This window comes from Apodemus sylvaticus, chromosome 15 (assembly GCF_947179515.1).
Source record: "Apodemus sylvaticus chromosome 15, mApoSyl1.1, whole genome shotgun sequence".
Lineage (NCBI taxonomy): Eukaryota > Metazoa > Chordata > Mammalia > Rodentia > Muridae > Apodemus > Apodemus sylvaticus.
Genome location: NC_067486.1, coordinates 10,644,895 through 10,671,835, shown reverse-complemented (window position 1 = coordinate 10,671,835; position 26,941 = coordinate 10,644,895).

Below are 26,941 nucleotides of genomic sequence, written 5' to 3'. Positions count from 1 at the left end.
GTGTATATCTATCCAATTTGCTGAGTGTGGAAATTAGTAAATGACACTGAAACCCTCGTCATCATCAGTGCTGTCATCTGTCACTATGAACCTTTCCTCCTGTCTCCTCACGTTTATCTTCACAGAAATCACTGATGTAAAATCTAACCAATTTTTTCACTTATATAAAATGAAAAGGTTATGCATCTTTCTTTGATCACTTCCCTTCTGTCCTTGTTTCTCTAGAATGTCTTCTCCAGCTTCTAGAATGTTCCCCAGGTTTGCCTTCCTGGGGTGTCAATGAGATTGTTCTTCTCAGTACTAGAGGGTACATCTTGAAATTATCCATTTTTATTCGTTCTCAGCCTTTCTGCTATTATTGGCAAGAGCCAGATCCTAAATTTCCTTACCTCTCACCAAAGTTCTACCACTTGGAGGCATTCAGTGAAGCTCACTGAATAAAGAGGGAAAGATGAGATTGATCTATATTCGTAGTTGCATTTGGCAGGAGAGTGTGCAAAGACTCATCAGGGGCCAGAGAGAGAATTTTTTTATCCTATGCTGGACATTTGTCTCTTTTTAACTTTTATTTTTAGATAGCATCTCTAGGCCAGACAGGCTGGTCTAGAATTCAGTAGATACTCAAAGATGACCTTGGCCTTCTGATCCTCTTGTCTTCACTGTCACAGGACCACTGGCTTAGTTTAGGGTATTTGGGAGATTGAACCTATGACCTCAGGCATGCCACATGAGCTCTTTACCAAATGAGCTGTGTCTGCAGCCTTCCCTCTGGTCTCTCTCTCTCTCTCTTTTTTTTTTTTTTTTTTTTTTTTTTTTTTGAGACAGGGTTTCTCTGTATATCCCTGGCTGTCCTGGAACTCACTCGGTAGACCAGGCTGGCCTCGAACTCAGAAATCCGCCTGCCTCTGCTTCCCAGAGTGCTGGGATTATAGGTGTGCGCCACCACCGCCCGGCTCCCTCTGGTCTCTCTTAATGATAACTTGCTGTTTGAGTGGGACAGTGGCATGGAGACAATAGGTGAAGTATGGGTGTGTGACATCATCCCAACAATGTTTCATTCATAAATCAGATGGCACACAGCCGTTGTCCCAGAGCTTTTGTGCTATTATTGTGCAAAAGTGTCTTATTGACTTTGACCTAATTCCACACCTAGACTTATTTGTACTTGGCATAACTCAAAGTATTGTTATTATTATATTATTATATTTTTATAAAGTGCCAGTGTTTTAGGGTAGAATAGTAGTAATCTCAACAGTTTCCCAATAGTGTAAAGTTTTGGAAGTTCAATGAAAAATTAGTAGCTTTACTACTAAGATGTATCTTCCTCACTGAGAGAAAGAAAATTAAATCTCACCACTCCAGTGCATTGTGAGTAACATGGCGTAATTAGTATCAGCTGTTTAGCTAAATAACAGTGCTTAAAAGAACATGGATCTCCAAGGTCAACAAGAAGGTGGACTGACCATTTAGTGGACAAGAATTAGATGCTTCAAAAAAATTGTAACAGTGGCTTTGCCTGTGATGGGAAGTGCTTATTACTCACAGATTTATGTTCATCCGAGTTCTCCTGAGTCAAGTCCTGTTTTCCCAGAATTTCTTGACAGCAAGGACTGTGTCAGTCAGGACAGTCTCCTCTTTAGTCCGCGTGGTCCAGGTCCAGGCTGAATCCTGTTCCTACAGCTCCTTCCCACAAGGGTGTGGAGGCAGTGGGAGGAGAGTTCACAATAATTTTAAGGTTCTAATATGTCTTCTAATTTACGGGCATTCTTCTCTTTTCGGAAGCCATCTTCTTCACCCCATTCCCATAAGGCTTTGGAACACTCGTTGAGATGAGTTTCTCCTTTCCTGACTCCCATTACTCCCTTAGGTTACAGTCCACATGCCAGGTTTCTCTTGAAAATTAAGCTGATTTTTATAGTTTTCTCTTCATTTACACTTTTGCTGGAACCCCACGAGTCCCCCCAGACTTCTGTGCCATGCCTTCCTATGCTCACCTATGTGTTGTCAGACACTTGCTTGTAAGAAACATGAGTTTGACCAGAAGGGGAATATGGCCAGAGGGTGAGCTGGGCATGAGACTAGGTAACACTCTATTCACCCTCACATTCTCCCTCAGAGACAGAGGGGTACTCAGAATATCCTAGATGCCGGCAAGCCTGACTGACCTTGCAGAATGCTCAGCGCAAGTGACTTCTCTGTGAAACTTTTCTAACCTTTTGTCAAGTAAGACTTTACCTCTTTCTCTCTGGCACCTCTGCTGTGTGCCACCCAGTCTTCAGTCAGTGCTGGATACTGTTCACTTTTCAGTCAGAAGACCTATCACAATAATTTGTTTACATTTTGTCCATTACCTTGAGCTCCTCCCTAAAGATTCTATTTCTTGTCTGTACAAAAGACTAAGAGGATGAACAGCCTTAGCCTTGTCTTTTTGGAACATGAGTTAGAAGTTTGACCACCAGGCAGTTAGTGTTATAACCTTTACTCTATAATCCAGGAAGGGGAAAAAACCTACCAGTGTTCTAGCCATACGAATACCAAATCAAATGGTCCACATACAGACCCCTTGTGAATGACCAGGGCATAAGAACTAAGTCCTAGAGATTGCTGTGGTGGCACAGTCTACAATTCCAGCACTCAGGTGACAGGGACAGTAGGATCATATGTTTGAGGCCATCTTGGGCAACATAGCGAAACTATGTCTCCTAAAATTGGCAAGGGGTGGGGAGCATCGCAGAGTGAACAAGAGCTCCTCTGTTTGCCCCGCCATACTGACTCTTCCGCTGAGTGGGGCTGGTTCTCACACTGCTGTGCTCTGAGGTGCTTGCTTGAACAGCCATCCCTGCAGTGTTAGTACGAGCTCACCCCTTATCTACCTCATTAGTGGGAACTCGTGGGAGGTTGATAACCTCCTCTGGGCCTCGGAGAGGGTGAAAGGGTCTCAAACAAACTCAAACTGGGAAAACGGGTGTTAAATTTTGGAGCAGTGGAGGTCTCTCTCTTAGGATAACTGGAGGTCTCTTCCTTAGGATCATTAGAAATGTCCTGAAGAGAGATAAGCAACGTGAGCAGTTGCTAAATATACAGAGTGCACTGGGGCTGGGATCCGTGGGACTGTGTGCAGCTGGACAAACAGAAGGACTATTTCTGTAGGGCCTGGACCGTGTGGTGCTTTGGGTCTGATGATGCGCTTACTATTTAAAGTCTGCTGAAGGGTTATTCTATCCAAAGTCCAGAATAGACGTTCCTCCTCAAGTGAAAATTATTTTTAAACATTTGAGTGGATTTGGAGTAAAATTTATCAATCACGAAAGTTAGGAGACCCAAGAGCCAGGCTGACATCAGTGGAAAACGGCCATGATTGATAGAGCTACAGGACATGTTGGTTTTCTGATCCTTTAAAAAAGTGTGTGTGTCTGCATGTGCATGTGTGTGCATACCGAGAGTCTGTGCATGCGTGTTTGTGTGTGTGTGTGTGTTTCTGTGTGTGGTTAAGAGTAGGTCTATGTGTGCCCTGGTTCTGAGGACAGTCTTGGATTCTGGTTCCCATCTTCTACCCTGTCTGAGATGGAATCTCTTGTTCACTAGTGTGCATACCAGGCTAGCCGGCACACACGCTTTCACGGATTCTCCCATCTCTGCCTCTGACCTCACGATAAGAACACCAGGGTTACCAACACACGTCAGCTCTATGTGAGTTCTGGGGGCTTGAATTCAGCTTCTTGTGTTTGTGGCAGTAAATGGTTATTCACCAAGTTCGTTGGCTGTCTCGTCCTTTTTGAATTAATCATTTCTGTTTAATGGTAGTGAATTAAAAGAAAATGGGTGGTCGTTGAGATGAGACTGCTTGCAAGGTATCCTGTAGATTATTTGAGGAAAAATGGCTTTTTTTTTCTTTTTGACCTAAGCTCTTATATTTAGCTCAGTGTTCAAATGCACATTAGACATCACGGAGCTTTTTTTTTTTTTTCCTTAAATTGCCAGTCCCTGAGATGGAAGGTTCTTTTGTGTCTCCTTATAACCTAGCCCATCTACGGCACTTCACTCTTTTTTTTTTTTTTAATTTTATTCGATATATTTTTTATTTACATTTCAAATGATTTCCCCTTTTCTGGTTCCCCACTCCCCAAAAGTCACATAAGCCCCCTTCCCTCCCTCTGTTCTCCTACCCATCCCTTCCCACTTCCCTGTTCTGGTTTTGTCTTATACTGCTACACTGGGTCTTTCCAGAACTAGGGGCATCACAGAGCTTATTAAAACGAAATGGTTAATACTCAGTTGACATTTGACAACTCTCTGAAAGTTGTCTGCATGAGCTACATAGACAACAGGGCAACATTTTTAATACTGAAAACAAAACAGACTGAAGGGTGCTGTGAGCAAAAATGTTTGATCCAGTGTCAGGAGACAGATCGATAGTTTCAGGAATAAATCTGCTTTGTAGAAGACACCCGAGCTGCTGGTCCCCTCCTGATACTGTCTTGTGTTGCCCAAGTCACTTTCCTCAGAGAGCTGGGCAATTCTCCTTGGTTGTGTCTGTGTTCTAGAGTAGCACCCCACCCTTCAGAGCAGGAGATATCTCTTCTGTCTGTGGAAGAAAACATGGAATGCAAATGACCACAAACCCAACCCTCAGCTCAAGGATTTGCTTACCCACTGCTCTCTGTGCCGAGAGTGTCAGGGGTTATAATTCTTTTAGCTCATAGGGTGTCTGTCAAAATGACCTAGAAGGGAATCAAACCCAGGGCTTCCTCTGCGTGCTACATGAGCAGTCTGCAAGTGAGCTTCACCCATCTCCGTCAGCACACCCTCCCCATCCCCAGCATTACAGCCTTAGCAGACTGTAACTGGCAGGCCCAGTGTGTGGTCTGCTGTCTGGTTAGGTAAGGGGAGTTCTGCACATACTGTTTTATTTTAACATTTGCCCATTTGATCAAGTGCTGTCTACTCCTGCTGGGAAGGTAACACAGTGAAATTGAGAAGTCTTGAAAGGTGCTAAGAGCCTGGGCTTTGTAAATAGATGTGAACATGGTGGGGGCCAGCCGTGCTCTCTTGTAATCATGCAAGGTCTGTTTTTGCTTTTGACTTATACTGGTGAAGTTAAACAGCCTTGACAGATACCAGCTGGCCCTTAAGCTTACAATATTTATTACCAGGCTGTCTGCAGCAGCTTGATGAGCCCTGTTTGATATCATTACTCTGTATATCATCAAGATTTACATCACTTTTGCTCTGAACCTTAATCGCCGTGTTCACTGTCTCGTTATATTTCAGTGCTGGCCACTAAACCTCCTTCCTATCACTCCTCCAACGATGAGTCCTGTATTTTTATTCCTTCCTACATCTTATCAGACAGTTTCTTCAATAAAGGCTTATAAGGCTGAGTTCCCCTTATTTATATTCAAGGGTGAATCTTGAATACAAATTTACTTTGCCGTACCTTGGATGGCTGTTACAGCTCTCCTTAAAGAACCACATAGATCACTGTCTGACTGAAGTATGTGAGCTATGTATGCGATCAAAATCTTCATGTAGTCACATAAAAAATAATCTTTGGAAAGAGGTAAGATTAATTTATCTGATTTAAATCCATTTAATATTCCAACACGGAATCAACATAAACTTTTATTGAGATCTTTACTTTGTCTTTTGCTTTTTCGGGATGTGGTGTGTATACATGCTTGTGTTGGTGCGTACATGAGGCTGTGTGAGCAAGCTCATGTGTGTGTGGGTGTTCACAAAGGCCAACACTTGCCTACTGAGTCAGACCCCCATGCTGAACTGCGCTCGTTACGGTAACCATTTCGTTATTCTTGTCACACTGAGGCAGTTGCAATATTGTTCTATTAAAGTTGTTCTGAAACATTTCCTTTTCCTCGTTTACCTTCTTCCCCTTAGCTTGCCTCCTTTAAGATTTGCTTTTCCTAATTTTTTCCACAGTTGCTTTTTACTGTTATTACGCTTACTTTTAGGTCTCGTTGGCTATCATTGGTGGCCATGGGTTTTTGATCTTCCAGCCAGCAGTGGCTTTCTGTTCGTGTTTGTGGGATGTTTTCAAGACAGGGTCTCATATAGCTCTCAATGAACTCAAACCACCCATGAAGCTGAGGGCGACCTTACACCCCTCGCCTCCCGGTCCTACTTTCCTGGGCCTGCAGGTGTGAGAAGACTTCCTGCCTAGTCTCTGCTTTCATTTGTTCTTTGTTTTGGTTTTTTTTTTGTTTGTTTTGTTTTTTGAGACAGGCTTTCTCTGTGTAGCCCTGGCTGTCCTAGAACTCACTCTGTAGACCAGGCTGGCCTCGAACTCAGAAATCCACCTGCCTCTCCCTCCCAAGTGCTGGGATTAAAGGCGTGTCTTTTGTTCTTGTGGGTGTGGTGTATGCATTGTGTGCACCTATAAGTGTGGATGCCCGTGCTTGTTTACATTTTATTTACTTGAGACAGAGTCTCTTGTTGGACATGAAGCTCAGTGGTAGACAAATCCAGCAGAGTGTGGCAAATGCTCAGATCATCCTACTGCTCCTCTTCCCCGCCCTGGGCTGGGATCCAGGCATACGCTGCCATCCCAGCATATACAGAGGTGCTGGACATCCTAACTCAGAACCAAATGTTTGTGCAGCAAGCACCTTAGCTTGCTGATTCATCTCTCAGGCCTGTGTATGCTTCCTGATCCCATGGGGATTTTGGAGGTCCTCTCTAAGGGAAACAGCAGGGTACTGAACTTGATTCCCCATCTACCTGCAACCTTGGTCATCTGTGCAGCTTCCTGACTTGATTATGAAACAAATAAAAGCATTAAAGCAGCATTCAGATAAGATTCCTCATCACCAATCAGGTCTGAACCAGACTCAGTGTTTCGTCTCACTGTGGTTTGCTCCTTACCCATTCCCACCATGAGCAAGTTCTGTGCTTTTCTCAGTGTCCTGTAACTCCTGAGTGGGGAAAGTGTGTGCACCCACTTGCCATTGTCATGGAATTCACAAGCATCCCCAAAACAACTAGGTCTCAACCTGAAGCCTACAGAAACTTCACTTTCCATGACCCAAGTAGGCATTATCGACCCATAGTCTTGCCTGTGGTATCTCCTTTTAAACAAAACTTATTTTATGTGTTTTGTCTGAGGGTATATATGTGCACCATATGAGCGAAGTGCCTCCTGGATCCAGAGGAAGGCATTGGATTTCCTGGGATTGGAGCTATGGACAGTTGTGAGCCATCAAGCGGGTGCTGGGTACTGAACCCGCTCTGACCACTGAGCCACCTCTTCATCCCCACCTGTAGCATCCTACCATATGCTTTACAGTGAGCTCCTTGTACACTTCCTAAAGGATGTCCCCATGTTCCAAGCAGAGGGGGAGGATGTATTTCCTAGAAATATGGGAAATTCCTAGGGTATGCGATTCCTGCATTCTCCTGACTCTCTCCCATATGATTTGGTGGTGCAAACTACAGCCCGAGCCTGTGACTTCTACAGTTTCTGTTGTCACTCTGACTGGTTCTTCCTTTGATTTTTTTTTAAATCAGTGACATCTCTGTGCAGTTCTTCTTTTTCTCCTTTCTATAGATGTGTCTTGACTGTACCAAGGAAGTCCTGATAGTCTTTATTATTGTGTTGTCTGGATGAAGCTTAACATTTTGAAGAAGAGACAGGTGTATGCGATGCCCATGGTACAGATGAAGTCACAGCATCTGAATGCACCACAAAGGATGTAAGTCAAGTGTTTGTTACCCTGGAGGGGAATCTCTCTAGGCATGACAGAGTTCTTTGCTCTTGGACATAAACAGAAAATTTTAACCAGTGATATAAACAAAAATGTAAAAGCTACTTTTGATCAGGTTTAAAGCATGTGCAATCTAAAAATAACCCCAAAGCATGAACAATCTAACAAGCTGCAGGTTAAAGATTAAAGGGTCTAAATTAGCCATTCTCAACCTGGGAAGTAGAATGATCCTTTTACAGGGGTCACCTAAGATCACAGAAAACACAGATATTTACATTTGTAACTGTAGCAAAATTACTGTTGCAAGTAGCAATGAAAATAGTTTTATAAGGTGGGGGCCCACCACAACATGAGGCACTATATAAAAGGATTGCAGCATTAGGAAGGCTGGGATCCACTGCTCTAAACCATCTCACCAGGGTAGGGACCTGGGTATGAAATTACTTGAAATACATTGGTTTCCATCACCTTTTAAAGAACAACCATCAATAATAAGATGCAAGGCCCTCAGAGTGTCTTAGCTTTTGAGAGAACAGTGATCAACGTGATTAGATCAACTAACATCTATACATCTGCTGCTCCTTACCCCCCCAAAAGGGACCACAGTTTTATATAGTGAACATTAGTGAGAAGACGTGAGTTCTGACATCTAGATACCTTGTTATATGACTCTTTGTAGCTATGAGTTCTAGCTCAGTATATTGCATGGGACAGATTCTTCATTATTGTCAATCAAATAGCAGCTATAATGATCATAACATATAAGATGTCCCACTTAAGGGACAGTTTCAAATACGGAGAGTGTAGAAATAAAGATGAATCATCAGGGAGTCAACGGCATTCTATTTGAGTCTGATGGGGGTGTGGGGTGAGGCAGAAAAGATGAACAAGATGGGGGATAAACATTTGGGCTCAGACAGTGTCATCCTGTCTCAAAAGATGAATTCTGATAGACACCAGAAGGAGACAGCATTACACACAACATGAAGGACTTTCTATAATCAACAGTGATGGTGATGTGAATTGTCCAATGGCCATCCACAAGGCTCACGGTAGAGGGAATTGCTGGCCTATGTACCTGTGGTTGGCAATTTTCATGGACAACCAGTCCTACTCAAAGACCAAGTAAAAATAGTTACTGGGTATGTGTGTGTGTGTCGGGGGGCGAGAGGGGGGGAGCTGAGGAAATCTCAGTGGTCAAAAGCATGTCCTGCTGTTTGCAGAGGACCTGAGTCCAGCACCCGTATGGGGAAGTTCACGTCAGCACTGGGTGATCTAACACCTTTTTACAGCCTCCATGGGTACCTATGCGCTTGCTCTTATACCCTCAAATAAATATGCAATTAAAAGTAGTTGCTACATTTTTGAAGAAAGAGAACTTATGGGATGTGTGTACTTTTCCATCCCTGATAATGTCACTCAAAAGACCATTAGCCAACTCTGCTAAGCAACACTTTTAAAAAATAAATTTGTTTTCTTGCGCTAATTTTGTCATAAGGCAGGAATTACTAGATATTTGCTGTATCAATACCCATTATTTTGACAGATTTAGGCATTTCTTTTTCTGTTTATAAGCCCTTAGATACTTTTTTCTAAATCCAAGAAGTAATTCTATAGCATGTTCTCATATTAGGGCTGCGATGGTGACTGACAAAAAGCTCTAAAATATGACTATTTTTAAGTATTTCACAGGTTTTGTTCCATATTTAAGAGGACACTGAGGAGTAAGGTTCTTTAAATGTTAGCCTTTCAGTTTATTGTGTCCCAAGTATTTCAGTACTAAAAGGGTTAGTAAGTTCAAGTACAGCCAATGGCGTGCTCTCAAAAAATTCAATGTAATTCTTCAGTCTGCCAACAGCATGTCAGCATTTATCTACCCTGTGGGCCTCTCAGGAGGTTGAGAACAACTTTGCCCTTGCTTTTCTCGGTCCTGGATTTCCTGCTTATCACCTATGTCTCTGGCTTCGCTATATTATCCCCATGTTAATGTGGCACCACCCAATGAGATCCATCTGTAGGGTTTACTGCCACCATGCCTTGTCTGTCTCCATGCTTGTATTGAAAGTTCCACATTTCCCACAGCCAGCCCTGCCTACCAATCTCAGCTCTTCGTCACAGCTGTCCACTGGGACGAGTTTGACAAAGCCTTGGGATCTTCTCTGCTGTGGTCAGCAGTCTCTCGGCCACCGGAGTCCAGCCTGGGTTGTCATCCCCTCTCGTCACCCTTAGGAGTCTGACTTCTCTCTCAGCCTCCCCAAGTCCTGCGCCCTTGGCTGACGCTACTGGAGTTTGTTTCTTCACTGTGCCGGAGACTGGAAGCCTAAGATAGAAGAGTCTACAGAGCTGATTTCTGTCAGAGGCTACTTTCTCTGGCTTGTCAATGGTTGCCTTTCTCCTGTCTGTGTTCTAATCTCTTTATGAGGCTATTGGTGGGATTGGATTGGGGCCCATCTAATAACTTCATTTTATTCTAATTACCTGCAAAAGCTTTGTTTTCAAACACTGTAACATTCTGAGGAGGGTGGTCAGTGGGGATTTCTGTGGGGATTGGTGGGGGCGGGTTTGGGACTTGAACAGCCACCCTTGAGGAAAGGTGGCAGAATAGACTTCAGCTTGCCACACATATGCACCGGAGAGCTTTAGAAGAAACCCCAAGCCCGAGGAGTTTTAAATTCATCTACTTTCTTATTTTTCCACAAGGCAATCAAGGGGAACCCAGGTGGTTTTAAAGCATTGCTTTTGGGGGGGGGGGGGTGTTTTATAACTGCTTCTCAAGCAGGGGGAAATGAAACTTGTCACCATGGTTTTTCTGACTCTTGCTCTTCCCACGTTTCTGAGGGAGGATGATTCATGGGCCACAAAGGACTCATGGGCAGCCTGTGGGCTGGGCTGCCTCTGTGTGACCTGGACCACATGTGGGATCCAAAGTGGGCTATCGAGCCGCTCTTGAGAAAAACACACCATTTCGAGTCTCAGACCAACCCAAACACCGGTGTTTCCTCAATATTTAATGGCCAACAGTATGAAGTCTCAGTAGGAACCCATTTAATTTTGTGTGTGTGTGTTGGTGTGCGTTCATGTGTGTGGGCGCGTTTGTGTGCCTGTGAAGGCACTGATGTTCAGGTGCTACCTATCTACTTTGCTCGAGACAGGGTCTCACTGGACCGGGGCTGCCATGTAGCTCCCGATACCTAGAATACCTGTCTTCACCTCTCCACCACTAGGACTACAAACTTGTATAGTCATGGGGCTAGCCTTTTCTTGGTGGCCTTGGGGGATCCAACAAAGTACCTCAGGTGTCAGCATTTACTGACTGAGGCCCAGTCCCGCTTTCTGTTTTCCCTCTTGGATTGTAATTCCTTTAAGGGGCAGGCTTATCGTTTGGAGAGGGTGTGGAAAGGTGTGGAAAATTACCATGAATTTGCTCTAACGAAGGTGTAAGCTTGTGCTCTCTTATCTCTGCTTTGCTTCGGGCTCCAAAAAGACAAAAAGCCACACCAGTAGGCCCAGGAAGGTGAACAAGAGAAATGTTTCCCATTTCTGAAGAACGGACACCTCCCCCTCCTCCCAGCCCCAATGCCCCCCTCAACCTATCCCCACCCCCACTGCCTGGCACCCCGCCCTACATTCCGAAGCTCATCTTGTGGAACCCAGAAACAACCAGGTTGCTGGAGAAAAGCCCACCTTCCACCAGGAGCTCGCGATGCTTAACATGGTGAGGTTGAGTTGTCTTTCTGACGGTTGGTGGTGTGTGTTGAGCTTGTGTATTGGTTGGTTGGATCTTGCTGAGCATGTGCTTAGAATGTGTTTGCGGGACGAAAGGAAAGCAGGGTGAATGGCAGGCTTGGGGGAGAGAGCTCCAGACATTCCCATTTTCTCTGCATCTCTAAGACCTTTGTGCCACCCCAGCAGTTTAGAACAGCACTCAGCTCCCTGCAGGTCTGTTAAGTGAGACCTTTATCCCCCTTTCTATAGAACTTAATTTAGCTGCACTCACCACTCACCCCTGTTAAGTTCTCTGTTTTTATTCTTTGTCACTGTTTGTATTAGGCACCTCCCTTCTCTTCCTTCCTCTGGGGCCCCTTCCGCTCCACTCCCCTGCTTTCCCTACTGCAGCCCCCACAGGCTGTGATGTCTCCTACTTACATTTACAAAACTTTGGGGTTGCGGAGGACCTCTCCAGTGGTAGTGATGGCTGATTGTATGAACTTGCAATGGCTTGTACATTACAAGGCTGAGTTTGGAGATAGCACATGGTTTATCCCCTGCCTCACACACCAACACACACACACATTTAGATAACGGCATACCATGCTTTTTGGGAACTCTGAGCTGAAGAGTCGATGTCTTTGGGTTTTCAGTTGATGATGTTACGCGTTTCATATTTTTCAGTTTTTCCTTTTGGATTCACAGCTTCCGTACCTGCTGACCTGAGCCTGCAAACACCTTCTATTTTTGAGAAAAGGCAAATATAGACAGAGATTAATAAATATCTCTCACCACAGTCAGCGATTAAGCCCCATCGCTGCCCCCACCATATTCTTGTTGGCTGTGAGGCCTTGGGTCATTTGCTTTGTCTCTTGGCTGTTTTCTCCTGTTAAAGAAGAAGGCTGGTCAGCCAGGAGCACCAGCATGCTTTCCGGCTTGTGGCTGTCCAGCGGTCAGACAGTCTTGCTGAGCAATCACCAATGGTTTTGTCTCTGTTGGGTTGTGCTTGCCAGGGCGATCTTTTGACTCATCCTTTTCTCAGGCTCTGTGAGATCCAGAGCATGATTTATCCCTGCCAGCTGGTCTAGCCAAGACTGAATCCTCTTTTCACAAATCTTATCAAAGAACAATTGCCTCCAGAGATGGGGGAATTTTGTCTGACTGTGCAATTCAGTGCATTTGCTGGCCGTCTGTGTGAAATCGACACCCTACAGCGAAGCTCTGCTTGCTAAGGGATGGGGTTTGAGGTCCGTTTTCCACTGCAACTGTCCTTTCTGGATTCATCAGCAGCATTCGAGGAACAAATCTGCACCCCCTGCTCGGTCCTGCTCCCCGCTTGCTGCCTGGAGGCCCAGTTTCTCAGTCCTTACTGGGCTGCCTGGGTATGTCCAGTGGATAGGATCTTGGTTGTTCTTGGCTTCTCTACATAGTTTTAAAGTACTTTTAATTGATTTGAAAAACATGCTAACTCTGGGTTTTTTAAGTTTCTTTCATTACAGCCCAAGGCCACTGGCTCAGCCGTACAGCTGTCAAAGAGCCTGTAAATAAATCCACTGAAAGGAAGAGGTGGGGCAGTGAAGGCAGTTACAGAACTCAGGAGCCAAAAAACCACTTTGTGTTCGATATCTTACATGCAGGGCTGTGTGTGTGTGTGTGTGTGTGTGTGTTTTCATTCATTGGATTCCCAGAATGGAGGAAAAAGATAATTCACCATGAGAACATTTAGAATTAATCTAAGAAATAGAGTTCGGTGAAGAGAATCCAGCACTGCTGACTCCCATTGGTTGAAGGTGAATCCTTTTCTAGCTGACTCCTACGCTCTTGGGGAAGGTGGCCTTTCTGTCCTATAACAAGATGGCTTATCGTATAGAATCTCATCTTTTCTAGGATCACAAAATCGTTCTTCCCTAATAACTTCTGATTAGATGGCCTGATCCTTGAACCAACCTTATCTAAATTTGTTTACCTCTTCTTGAGTCAGAAAATCCAAATTTCTTGAAGAATGGATGTCTTTAGTGATGGAATGTATTAGTCAGTCACAGCTGTGGTAACAGTAGCACGCAGTCCGCAGAGCCCCAGGACTCACGCTGAAAACTGTGAAGCTTTAAAATGTCTGTGTGGAACAGGGCCTCTGTCATCTTTGCTCACGTGACTTTAATTCAGAAGAGCCCTCTGGTCACATCTGACCACGTGACAGGCAGAGAAATAGAGCCCACCTTTGGAAAGAAAGTATGAGTCTCCCAGAAATGGGTTGTGGTGTATTCTGGGAAAATGTCAACAGAGAGGAATGATGATAGGATCCATCAATCAGCCTAATGTGTTAGGCAAGTATTTTCATGAGGAAGGTGTGGCTCTGGATGGCAGCCTCTGGACCATAAATCTGCCTTTCCTGTCTTTGGTGCTTGTTATTCAGAGAAACCAGGGAAGACTAAGTCTTGGGTTTTCATGTTTGGGAAGGTCTGCTGGCAGAGTCTCCTCTAGGAGGTCAAGTCTGCCTAGGTTCTAATTCCCTGAGACCCCCTTTGACCTGCCTTTCACCAACTCCCCCTTTCTGTAGGATCTTCTCAGGTCTCCTCGTGCCCGTCTTTGGATTGCTTTAGATGGCATTGGCATCTAATGCCTGCATGTTCTTCTTCACATTGCTTCTGAAGTAGTGATTTGCAGATGCGGAATTGCTGTGGTTTGGAGTCTAGCCAGGAGACACAGGCATGGGCACAAGCAGAGACCTGGGCTTCTTGGCCCCAACATAGGTTCAGGAAGTAGAAAACATAAGAATAGACACACTGATTCAGAGCCTCCTCGGTTAGCATCTGCTACCTGTGGATTTTCCTTCAAAACTATCTTGCTGTTTATCAATGAATCCTTTTAAAAAAAGATTTATGTTATTACTTTTAATTATGTGTATGCCTGTAGGTGTGTGCATGTGAGTGCAGGTGTCTGCTGAGGCTAGAGACATCAGAACCCCGGAGCTGGACTTCCAGGTAGTTGTGAGTTCCCCAGTGGGGATGTCAGGAAACAAACTCAGGTCTTTTACAAGAGCAATATGCAGTTTTAACCACTGAGCCTTCCTTTCTGTTCTTCAGTGAGCCTTTATATATATATATATATATATATATATATATATATATATATATATATATATATATATATATGTATATATATAAAATGAAGCTCGGGCAATAAAATTTCTCTTGACTTCAACATGTTGTGAGGTATACAGAAGGAAGGTTGTTTTCTGATCAGTGACAATGAGTTCCCACAACAACCTAAAAATAGAGGGCAAGTCAGATTTTGGTGCTGAAGAGTCAGAGAAGATCCTTCTCTTTCCAGAAGTTAAGGCAACATTAAACATATATTTAACAAAATAACTTTTCTAATAAATCAAAACCAATCCTCCTCTAATTATTTGGTTTTGTTGACTCTTTTGTAAGATAATAAGCAAGTTTTGTGGTGTATATGCTATGGGCAGTACTTTATCTCCCCTACTACCATGTTTACCAATATTTAAGCCTGTGATTTACCTCTGACCATCGTTGGTCATTGCATGAAGCATCTCCTCCAGGCCCTTCCAGCATCAGCTCCATATTCACCATTTTTTCTGGTTTTTTTTTTTTTTTGCGCCTCTGCTGGATTTCAGATTTGAAAGCCTTTGAGATCCTAGATCTTTCTGTACCTCCTTTCCACAGTTTGCACAATGCTTCATATTTGTATCGAATGGGGTGAGTGATCAGATAATGAGTAAAATACCCCATCTTATTCCAAAACGGCATCAAGTGCAGGGCAGTGCGTGTTGAGGAATGGCTGCACCAGGGTCCTGTGCTTCTGTCGTGACAGCCCCCTGCTTCCCTGGGGAGAGTCCTTTAACACCTAGACTGGGGCTCTGGCTTTCACTGTTCTCTTCATATTCCAGCAATCACCATACCATGTTCTCCTACTTCATTCTTGGCGGGAAGCTACTGTTTTCAGAAACAACTAAAATACCAAGCAGAACGACAGAAAGAACTGAAGATAAGCTGGGAGCTCACATTCACGAGATACGAAGCAGCAGCTACTGTTGGTGACATTATCTCTTGGGCCAGGTTCTACAGATATTGTCCTTTGTGAAGTGTGGACACGAGGTCTACAGAGAGCTGTGACTCATGCAACACTGCTCATCTGGCCATTGATGAAACTTAGATGACAATGGCTCCTTGAGTCCACAGCCCACCCTTGAGAAGCAGTTATGACTGTGTAAAACAATTCCTGTTTCTACCAAGCAAAGATTGATCTGGCTTAAGTTTCTCTTAAGAGACAGTGGGCTCCCTTACAGGCATGGTTAGATTGGCCGTCTACAGTCAAGGTGATAGACTTTCTGCCCGTGCAGGACCTCTTCTGCCATCCACACATACCGTGATTTTAAGGTGAACTCCACCTCTCCTTCCTCATTAGCAACTTCTGTCCCGTCCCATTTCCTCCCCTATCCCGCCCACACCTGGGCTTTTCCAGAAAGTGAGCCAGGCAAGTGGAGGCACCGCCTGTAATTGCAGAGCGCTTGTTTATTGCTTTCTTAGCATCCTAGGCCTTGGCTGGTCTGTCTCATCTTGATTCCCAATATTTCCCAGTTTTCCACCATCTCAATGAATCACTTGTGTCTCTTAATTCTTCACTTCAACAACAAGATGAGTCAAACCAGTCTCAAAAGATCAATCATGGTATGTACTCACTGATAAGTGGATATTAGCCTAGAAATATGGAATACCCAAGACATAATCCACATATTAAATGATGTTCAAGAAGAATGGAGGACTGGTCCATGGTTCTGGAAAGACTCAGTGCAGCAATATAGGGAAGTGGGAAGGGGTGGATGGGGGAATAAGGGGAGGGAAGAGGGCTTATGGGACTTTTCGGGGAGTGGGGAGCCAGAAAAGGGAAAATCATTTGAAAGGTAAATAAAAAATATATCGAATAAATAAAAAAAAGAAAAGAAAAAAAACCCAACGTCTAACTATGCATTGACGATGACATGGGTAAGCTAGGAGAGTCTAGCTCACATATGCAGTGACGCTGGATGTGTTCACGGCTGCTTTTATGATATTTCCAACACCATGGACGCCAAGCTCTACCTAAGGAAGAGAGAAGTTTGGAGTGTCGTATTCGTCAGTGACAGCTGAAATTATGAATTGCGGCACTCTGTGAAGCGTGCTGTGTTTCCTTAGATGTACAAACAGTGATGGTGTCTTAAGATAATTGTCTGAGGTGTCTTTGATAGTTGACATTTTTTGATAGTTCTCAGATAAGTTTCACAGCCTGAGAGAGTCTCCTTAGGTAACTGGTCCTTGAGCAAGAGGAGTTTACTTCGTCGGTCCTGCTTGGATGAATTACCGGATTGTTTGGCTAGCCAGATCAAGTTAATCCTCTTCTCATGTATGACAGCACTCATATAAAAACATTTATCCAGCTCTCTCTCTTTTTTTTTTAACATGCCAGACACATTTCTAAGTGCTGGGAGTGCCAGCGAATGAACAATTCTGACCTGACGCACACTTTTGCCCTTGGGGGACTTAACGTGCTGACGCTAGGTGCCACCCGCTCAAAAGCTTGGTCATTCGTAAAAGGTAAATAGTTGGGAGCTATCAGGTGTAGTTCATGTGGATGAATTTTTTTTTCAAAAGGGCTTCACCCAGCTCACCCTCTAAACAGTGGCATTTCTCAACAGTGTCATCGTGTTTTTCCTTAAATATCTGCAAACTCATGCAAGAGGACACACTTTCTTTAGAACGATGCTGGTTACGACATAACATGGGCAACATGCTTTCAAATGAAGTGGGCCAGCTCTAGACTTGAGGGGGGTAATAGCAAACCTAGAGAAAATGTCCATCTTAGGTACTTTTCCCTTGTGATAAAATGCACTGACGAGGCTTCCTTAAGGTTTATTGTGGCTTACCTTCCGAGGAACAGACCATCATGGTGACACGGTGAAGTCCGTGAGATCTTGCAACAGCTCTTCACATCGGTCAGGAAGAAGAGAACAGCGAATCCTTGTACTCAGTGAACCTTCTCCTTTTCGTACAGTTCAGGATTCCAACCCAAGGAGCCCCACAGTGGGTGTGTCTTCTTGCCTCAGTGAACTAACCAACCTCATGTTCTACAGGCAGGCCCAGAGGCCATCACTCTACTGACTCTAGGTCTCAGGTTGACAACTGAGATGGACTGTTCCGTCCTCTAATTCCTATACAACATTATTGACTATCCAAAACTTGGGAAACACAAAGAGTATAGGGTAGTCATTATATTTTAAATCCTCTTTCAGGAAGAAATCTAGATGATGTGGCTTGAAAATACAACTCACACAGAAATGAAATGAGTTTGTTCTATGATTCCCAATTTTGTGGGATAGCTTATATTTTTAGCTTTCCTCACTGCAATGAGGGATTTAAAAAAAAATCTTTTCTTTATTCTTTGGGGTTATCAAAAAATAATCCCAGCCTGGGTGTTACTTACAAAGGTGGGATGGATACAAATGTTGCTTTGGAGCAAGGCTTCCCAAGCTTTTCTTACCTGCAATCCTTCTTCAGCAGGTATAGTTTATGCAAATCTAAAGATGTGGGCATATTTTAAAAAGTTATATCAATCAAACATTTACTGATAATAAACCATAAATTTATTTTAAAACACTTCTTTGACATGTGCATAACTTTTGTGATTACCACATTCTAGGTGTGTTTGTTTATTTTTACATAAAGAACTAAATCTTGGTAAAATATTGGGGTATGGCAGGGTGTGGCGCATCTCCCTCATTTAATGAATTGATTGCCGTTTTGGTGCTATGATCATCATTGCTGAGAGTAGTGCTTTGAACAGATGCATAGGAAAAATGGCAGAAGTGTGTTTAGTACCATTCTAGAGGTCATTAGAAAGTCTGTCCCAGTTTCTAACATTTAATTCATCCAAGACTCATTTAATGACTTTTTTCATTTTTTTTTTTAAACCCAAGCATTCTAACACAATGAAAAGCGACGTTAAGCTGATTTTAGTCTTGGTGACAAGGAATGATAAGAGGGAAATAGGAAGTGTTTGTTTTTGATAATTAAAACTTTTTTTGATAATTAAAACTTTGCATGTCCAGTAAAGACACCGAATGAAGTTCTTAGTACATAGTCGTCTGTGACCTGACCCAAGGTGTTCCAGGTAACCTTTGCTGCCCTTGTGCAGTGCGATGCAGGCATTTGCAAAGGAAGGGGTGCTTGCGTGCTGTGAACCCAAGCTTCAGCAAAGGCGTGACAATCCGGAGGAAGTCATACAATGCAAGGAAGGCGGGTGCTGCCGAAAAGCTAGGATTCTCTGCTCACTCAATTCTAAGTTTGTTTTGGTCATTACTGCACACGGCACATTGCTTTGATTTACACTGATATTCAGGCTAGAGAACTGAAACGATTCCTTTCCTAGTCTCACGATTTAAAATAGCAATGGTGTGTTTATACTTCCCAAGGGTAGATGGGAAACACATAAAACAAAACCTCTAAGCAGCTAAGTTTCGGATCTGCTGACAGCTGTGGTCCTTTTTCCTGTCCACGTGCCCAAGTGCTCATCCCAGCCAGCAAGTCCTCAGACCTTCACCAGAGACAGGAAACCATGACGGAGCTGGGCAAGCCCAGGCCCCACACACGCCTCTTATCCCAGCCAGCAAGTCCTCAGACCTTCACCAGAGAGACCGGAAACCATGACGAAGCTGGGCAAGCCCAGACCCCACATGCGCCTCTTTCTCTGTAATTTTGGATCCTCTTGGAAACTGGACCATCCGCTCTAATTACCTGTGCCGGGAATCCTGTGCACACCAGGCTGCATTTCTCAACCGCCAACCTGCGCCATGCCCCTGGAAACAGCTCAGACCTGCTCTACGGGGGCATTAATCCTGTCAGTTGAGGAGGGTGAACTCGTTTTAACCATAGGTTCCTTCCTGTAAACAAACGGAAGATCCAGTCTTAAGCTCGTAGAGCGATCCAAGTAGGCCATCGCCGCGCATGCTCTGCCTTTTGCAAGTCTACAAAGCAGCTACACACTTTCACCGCCCGGCAGATCTTGGTCAGATAACTTTGAGTGAACCTCTAGGCTTTTCCCCCCTCTCTGCAACGTCACCCACCAAAACCACAACCCCTCCAACCACCAGAACGTTAGAACAAACCCGAGCATCTGGTGCCATTCCCAGCTGTTCCTCAGTGCTCTTTACCAAACTAGAACAGAAGATCATAGTGTCATTAGGGGTTGCTAAGATGGGGGTGTGTGTCTCTGTACTATTGTCACACCAAATTGAACCAACCGGTGGGAAGGTGGACATGTTATCTAGATCAGAAGGCCAAGGCTAAAACCAATTGACCAATGTTCTGTTTACACAGAATTGGCCCACGGATCCTTTGCCTTGTTGTACTTCAGAGTCAGTTACATGTTAAAAACAAAAGCAAGTGTGTGTGTGTGTGTGCATGTGTGCATAATGTAATATATTATCTAATAATATATGATATAATATAATATATATACACAAACTATGTAACATGCAAATATGTTTTATTTTGAACCTCCTTGCTCTTTGCTATGTGTTTGGTACATACGTTTACATGTATGTGTGCGTGTGTGTGCCTGTCTGTGGGCAGGTCTGAGGGTGGCCTGTGGAGCTCTTTCCACTGAATTCATGGAAGCAAGGTTTCTTCGTTGAACCCAGAGCTCGCCGATGTGTCTAGCCTAGCTACCTAGCTTGCTCTGGGGAACTCCTTGTCTCTGCCTGCAGCAGTCTGCGATTACACCAAGCCACCGAGCCTGACTGGCATTTATGTGGGTGTTGGGGACCCAAGCTCCAGTTCTTAAGGTTGATGCTTGAGTGACACATAGTTTAATCATTTCTCAGGAATCCCTGTTTTTTTTTCCCTCCCCTTCACTGAGAAATAGCACAGGAATGTATAGCCATATTCACACTTAACATTTAAAGTCAATCCTTGAATCGGTTATCCAAAACGAAAAATGGGCAACAGTCTTTCCCTATGGATGTCCTCATGAAAACTCCTCAGGCTTCAAAGTCCTAATGAAAAGGAAGATGAAGACTCAGTAACAGAGCCCGATATGACCTCTGCTAAAAACACTGGCCTCACTACTCCAGAGTAGACAGGTGCTGCTCTAGGCCCTGGCTCAAGTCTACATTTGTAAATTACCCAAGCGTAAGAATGGCCCTTCCCCTTGGCTAAGTCCTGTCATGAACAAGAGACAGTCATCAAAAGGTGGAATACACGTCACTACATGGTCATCCTTTTCTTGTAGAACTTTTATTCCGAGGATCATCCAGAGGATTTTATGTAAGTTTTTCTTTGTTAGCAGTCAATTACCCACTCAGTATATGGTATATTTTGTTTTATTTTATTTACTATTAGCTACTACAACGTGGAATCTTCATTCACCAAGGAGTGGTTTATTTTTCCATCTCCATTAAGCTCCTAGGGTACTTATTTTGGATAATTTCATTTCTTCTTCCATGAAGAAAGTTGGGTAACATTCCTTTAAACAGTCAAACAAGGGTTTTTGACATTTCTTTTAGTTTTGTTTTGTGCAGAGCCACGTGGGTGGGAGTCTGCATTACCTCAAATGAACATTTCTTTCCCTTTCCTGTTTCTGAAATTTGGAAGCCTGGGGTTCCCTCTCAAGTTTAGAAGTCATGTGACTTCTGATCATCTCTCTTGTCCCCATCAGAAGGCTGCATACACAGATATTTCTGCCTAGACTATCCAGCCTGAGAGAGGACTAACATTTTCATCTTCATGTTTGAAGCCAACACCTCCAGCTTTCAAATTGGTCCTAGAATCAGGTTCTTTGCTGGCTGAAGAAAAAACGAAATCAGAACTTGTTTTTAAACAGTGCTGGTGCAGAGGTTTTCTAGGATACTCAGTGATGGCTAACATTCTTTGCAGATTTTTTTTTAATGCCCCTACTGACAGTTGGGTACCTTTTTATGTTTGGTATTCTCAACTAGTTTTAAACCTTGAACCTTTAAAATTCATTCCATATGCACTTGAGTGTTTTCTTCAAGGTTAGAATTCTGCATTTAAAAAAAAAAAGGGTATCCATTCTCAAAGTTTAAAATCCCCCTTAGTGAACTTTCTAAAGTGCGAATAACCCCAACCCCCAGCCTCTTCTATCGCCTGGCATTCCTTTTAAGAAACATTTTATGGTTTTGCTGTGTGTGTATTTTATCACGCCTTAAACGACATTTGAGCTTTCCATAGTATGATTATACCTCTGGTAAACAAGGTTAAAAATTGTGGCAAACAACCCTTTAAATTACATTTTATATTTTAATACTGAGTGATACGAAATGTCCTGTGATATACTCTTCTGATCATCCTCCCCACCATTACCTCACACTTCCTAGGAATAACCACTTTTCAAAAATCTCGGCTACCCTTCCAGAAAATTCCACCATCTAAATTACGTCCTTTGTATACAATATACAATATAGTGTTTACTACATGTTGCATTTCCATGTACATATCCACTCTCGCTGTGAGTCATCTGTATTTCCTTTATAGGTGTTTATAACATGCCCTAGCAGTCTCTTCATCACACTGGTCCATACACACAGACAACAAACATTTCAGTGACTCAGTAGCCTGCTCTTTTGTATCGTGGTTCCATACTGTGCGTTAGGGTTACTGAAGGAAGACCCCAGACGCAGATAGTATGCAAAGGCAAAGACCGTTTATTCTGCAGATATTACCAGCATTGGGGGGAGCAACCATTCATCAAAATGTCGGTACCCCAAGGGGCTCGTAGTCCTACTTCTTATGCAGGGCTAGGGGAATTTCCCTGGATGAGGTGACCTCTGATATGATTGATACAGGGCAACGCAGTGAGTGACATTAGTACAATTTTGATTGGTTACTATGTTAGTTTCAATATGATTGGTGAGACCTTGCAGAGTTTCAGAGACCAGTCCAGTTCTGTCCTTGTGATTGCCTCCATCTGGGTGACCCAGGAGCTGACTCAGCCTAAGTCGTGACGTCACTGTTCAACTGCCCATTGTCCATGGCTTGCTCTGCATAGCCCAGTTTGCTTCCCAGGGAACTGAAAATTGTCATTTCCCAGGTTTTTGCTTCTTAGTGGACCTCTCACGGTGAACTTGTAAGTTACTTCTGTAACCGACAGTCTCGTAAGGTCTGCCTACTCTTTGATGCTTTGGTGTGAATAAGAAGTGCTACTTTTTAGGGATGGAGAGTTTTCAGGGCCACTCTCCTCAGCTTCTCCAGCTCACCTGTGTCTGGCAGGCAATTAGCACCAGGACCATATTCCCTGCTACCTCTAGCAGCTGCCAAGTGCGTTCACCCAATGGGAACAGAGGCAGGAAGAGGAGAGGAGAAATGCAGAGAATGGATACATTTACTCTCTAGGCTGACTTCACTCCTGCCTGCGCATTAAAAGCTCCCTTCTTTCTGTAAGTTTTACACCTATGGGTCCTCTGTGCTCCCTTTCTTGCCTGTCTAGTCCTAGATCTCTGTATTTTAAACTCTTCTGGCTTCTTTCTTCCATTCTCTGCCTTTGCACATCGCCGGTCAACCAAACTGTGCTCAGCTCCCTGGTTGAGTTTATCATCGAGTCTTGCGTGGGCTCTGAACTGATATTTCCTCCTGACTCAACCCACGCCACAATGCTTAGTTTGGTGTTTGGAGCTTGTGCTGTGGTTCAGCAATACCTCCTCTGCACCTGTAATGCACCCATTTCCTGTGACACGGCCGGGATATCTGAGCAAGATGCAACCTGGCTAAGACACAGTAGCCTGGATTGTAACCAAAATAGTGTGTGTGTGTGTGTGTGTGTAATCTTTGTGTGCTTGAGTGAAATTCATAGGGTAATAGCTGGAGTTCTGAGGTCAAAGATTATATACACTTATTTGAAAAAAATTCGCATGTGTCTATGTTATGACACGCTTGTGTAGTATGTATGTATGTAGCCACATGTGTATATAGGGGTGTGTGTGTGTGTGCACACGAGTGTGTGCATATGGAAACCCGAGACTGACATGGGGAATCTTTCTTGATTTATTTGTATCTTATTCACTGAAACAGAGCCTCCAAGTTGAACCCAGAGCTTATGCTTTTGCCTAGTTTATTTGTCCAGATTGTTTTAGAGGGTCTCTGTTTACAGTTGAGTTTGACTGTCATGGGCTGTCATGAAGCATGGAAGTATTAATTCTTTTTGGTAAATTCTTATAGTGGCATCCCGATGCCCAAGTGTAACTTCTTAAGAACTGTGAAAGCATTTAACATTTCTACTAGCATGTTTGAGTTTCTCAGTCTCATATTCTTCATGAGCCATTTAAGCCATGGGTTCTGGTCCCAGAGCAGTGACTATTCCCTACCTTTCTCTCCCAGCTCTGTCCTCATCCCATCAGAGCATGAACCACATGGTGCCAGTAAAGTGGACCATGTGATCCCTCAGAAGGATGGGCGTGTAGTGAGGAATTCACATTTCCTGTGTATCCGTTTCTTTTTCTCTTGCTGTAATAAAATACCATGACCAGAAGCCAACTTAAGAAAGAAAGGGTTATTTTAGTTGTCCATGGTTCCAGTTGTCCATGGTGATAGTGTGGCATGGCATATGTATATGTGTAGTGCTTTGAATGAGAATGGTTCCCACAGGCTCTTACGGTTGAACGCTTGGTGTACAGTTAGTGGAACCATTTGGGAAGGATTAGGAGGTGTGGCCCTGTTGGAGGAGGTGTGTTGCTGGGGTGGGCTTTGTGAGGTTTCAAAAGTCCATGCCTCTGCCCCTGCACCCCTCTGTGTGTGTGTGTGTGTGTGTGTGTGTGTCGGTCTCTCTGTGTGTCTGTTGTCTCTCTGTCTGTCTCTGTGTCTCTCTGTCTCTCTCGGCCTCCCTCTCTGTGTGTCTGTCTGTCTGTCTGTCTGTCTGTGTCTCTGTCTCTCTCTGTATCTCTCTGTCTCTCTCTGTATCTCTCTGTCTCTCTCTCTCTGTATCTGTCTCTGTGTGTTTCTCTCTGTCTCTCTGTCTGTAACTCTCTGTCTCTCTCTGTGTGTCTGTATCTTTCTGTCTCTCTGTCTGTCTCTGTCTTTCTCTCACTCTCTGCTTGATAGCTATGCATCAGGATGGAGAGCTCTCAGCTACCGCTCCAGAGCCAAGCCTCTCGGCTTCCCTCCATGATAGTCATGTACTTACCCTCTGAAAATGTAATGAAGCCCTTAAATAAACGTTTTTCCCCTTCTAAGTTGGCCTGGTCATTGCGTTTCCTTCCAGTTACAGAACAGTAGCTAAGGCAGCAGGGAAGACATTGGGGAGGGGGAGGAGCTGGGTGATCACATTTTCACTCACACACAAGAAGCAGAGAAAGAGAAAAGATGGGAAGTGGGGCAAGGCTATATCCCCGCAAAGCTTACCCCAAGTGACGTACTTCCTCCGGCAAAGCTCTGCCATCTGGAGACTAAGAATTCGAACAGATGAGCCTACGGAGACGTTTCTGGCTGGCACGGGGGTTGTTTCTTGCTTGGCAGTTCTTTCCCATTCTCGGTTGAAATTACCACAGCTACTTGTCCCTCTGCTCTTCTTATGGTTGTGATCCTTCATGTTAGGGGACAGTTTTCACGTCATCACACTTCAAAGTCCAGATATCTAATTTGCAGGACTTGTCTATCTGGTTTCTTCCCAACCCCCCACTCCTTGAGACAGGGTTTCTCTGTGTAGCCCTGGCTGTCCTAGAACTCACTCTGTAGACCAGGCTGGCCTCGAACTCAGAAATCCACCTGCCTCTGCCTCCCAAGTTCTGGGATTAAAGGCGTGTGCCACCACTGCCCGGCAGGACTTGCCTATCTGGAGGGAGGCTGTACTGTTTATTTTCTGGGTCACAGACAAGAGTGGGAGCCAGCCTGGCACACACTGTTTGGCTGGATACCATTTTCTAATAGGCGCCAACTCACTTCATCAAAGCTTATGGCCTGTCGACCTCCTTGAAATACCAATGCTTTGCTGCCCTTGGCTCCAGTCTATGATCTACTAGCCCTTGGGTTAGGAGTTATGGCTTCTTTAAGAAACCGTTCACCTGTGTCCGGCAGGAAAGAGGTGATCTGATGCCAAGAAGCTTGTCTGCTCTCAGTGTCTGTGGACCATTGTCAGAGCTGGTGCGACCCACAGCATCTCTCTAGGGAAATGATGAGTGCGGCGACTGGAGCTGCCAGCTGCAGAGACAGTGTGCAGTCACCTTTCTTGCCCACTCTGGTTACAGAGAACGGGACAGAATGGTTTCAAGATTGCTCCCTATGTAGCATCTGACTTAGGAGAAGAATATTTAGGCTACAGATTAAAAATAAAGCTTACATTAGCTCATTATGTGACCTTGGTGAGGTATTTATTTTCCTAAATCTCACAAAAAACCCAGATCATGGTAGATCTATAAACATAAAAATTTTGACAGGTTAATTGTACAGTATAAAAAAAATTGACAGATTAATGGGTATAGTATATTTCAACCTGTGCATACAGAGTACATCAACTACATTAGGGTAACTGACATTTCTCTTGTGTGTGTGTGTGTGTGTATGTGTGCATGTGAGCACATGTGTGCAAGCGTAGGTGACAGAGTCAAAAACAACTCTTCAGATGGCTCTTGCTTCCATCTTGCGTGAGCCCGCAGCCTCTCTTTGGTTGCTCACCGTTGCATCTGTCAGGAGAGCTGGCCCAGAAGCTCACAGAGCTCTTCTGTCTCTGCCTTTGCTGTAGGGTGTAGGAATCGTGCACTAATGTGCCAGATTCTGTGTGGGTTCTAGGGAATCCTCCTTTCTGCAGCGAAAACGCTTCACACAGTGAGTCGAACCACCTCCCCAGCCCTCCTGATTTTCTTGAAGCATGTGATGAGTTCCGGTGAACGGTGTCTGTCCATCTGCGGCGTATAACACAAGAACTTACTCCCTCTGTTGAGCTGTGTCTTGGTATCCAGGGTCCCACTTCTCTCGCCTTTCTACCCCTTTCTAGCCACCAAAGATTAATATTGCACATTAAGATAGACTTGTAAGTGTTCACATATGAGAGGAAACCTGTTGTTTTGGTCTTTCTCAGCATGTATGTTTGGCGGGATTATATGACAGTACACTTTGTAGAGATTTGCCAGTAAAAATCCTTACTGGAAGTATTCATCTTTTTTCTTAGCACTCCAAAAAGATACTAACTTCAAAACCTTCTTACGTGCCGCATGTTCACAAGAATTTAGCATCTTAAGCTAAAAGGCAAGCAGGCAACACGGGGTCAGTGTTAAGTCATAGCTTTTTCTGGCTTTGGCCTTCATGTAAATGTACGGACCATCTGGTTCGTTCTTGCAGATGGCAAACTGTTGCAAGTGGTCCGCTGGAGCCTCTCCATCAAACTTTTATTTAAATACCTTCTCCCATAACTACACTGTATTCACCTTTCCTTTACTCTTCGGTATCTGCTTTTAGGTCCTGAATCCTGCAATAAGTTTGGTTAGCTGAGGCTGTCAGGGTATAAGAAAGCTCAAG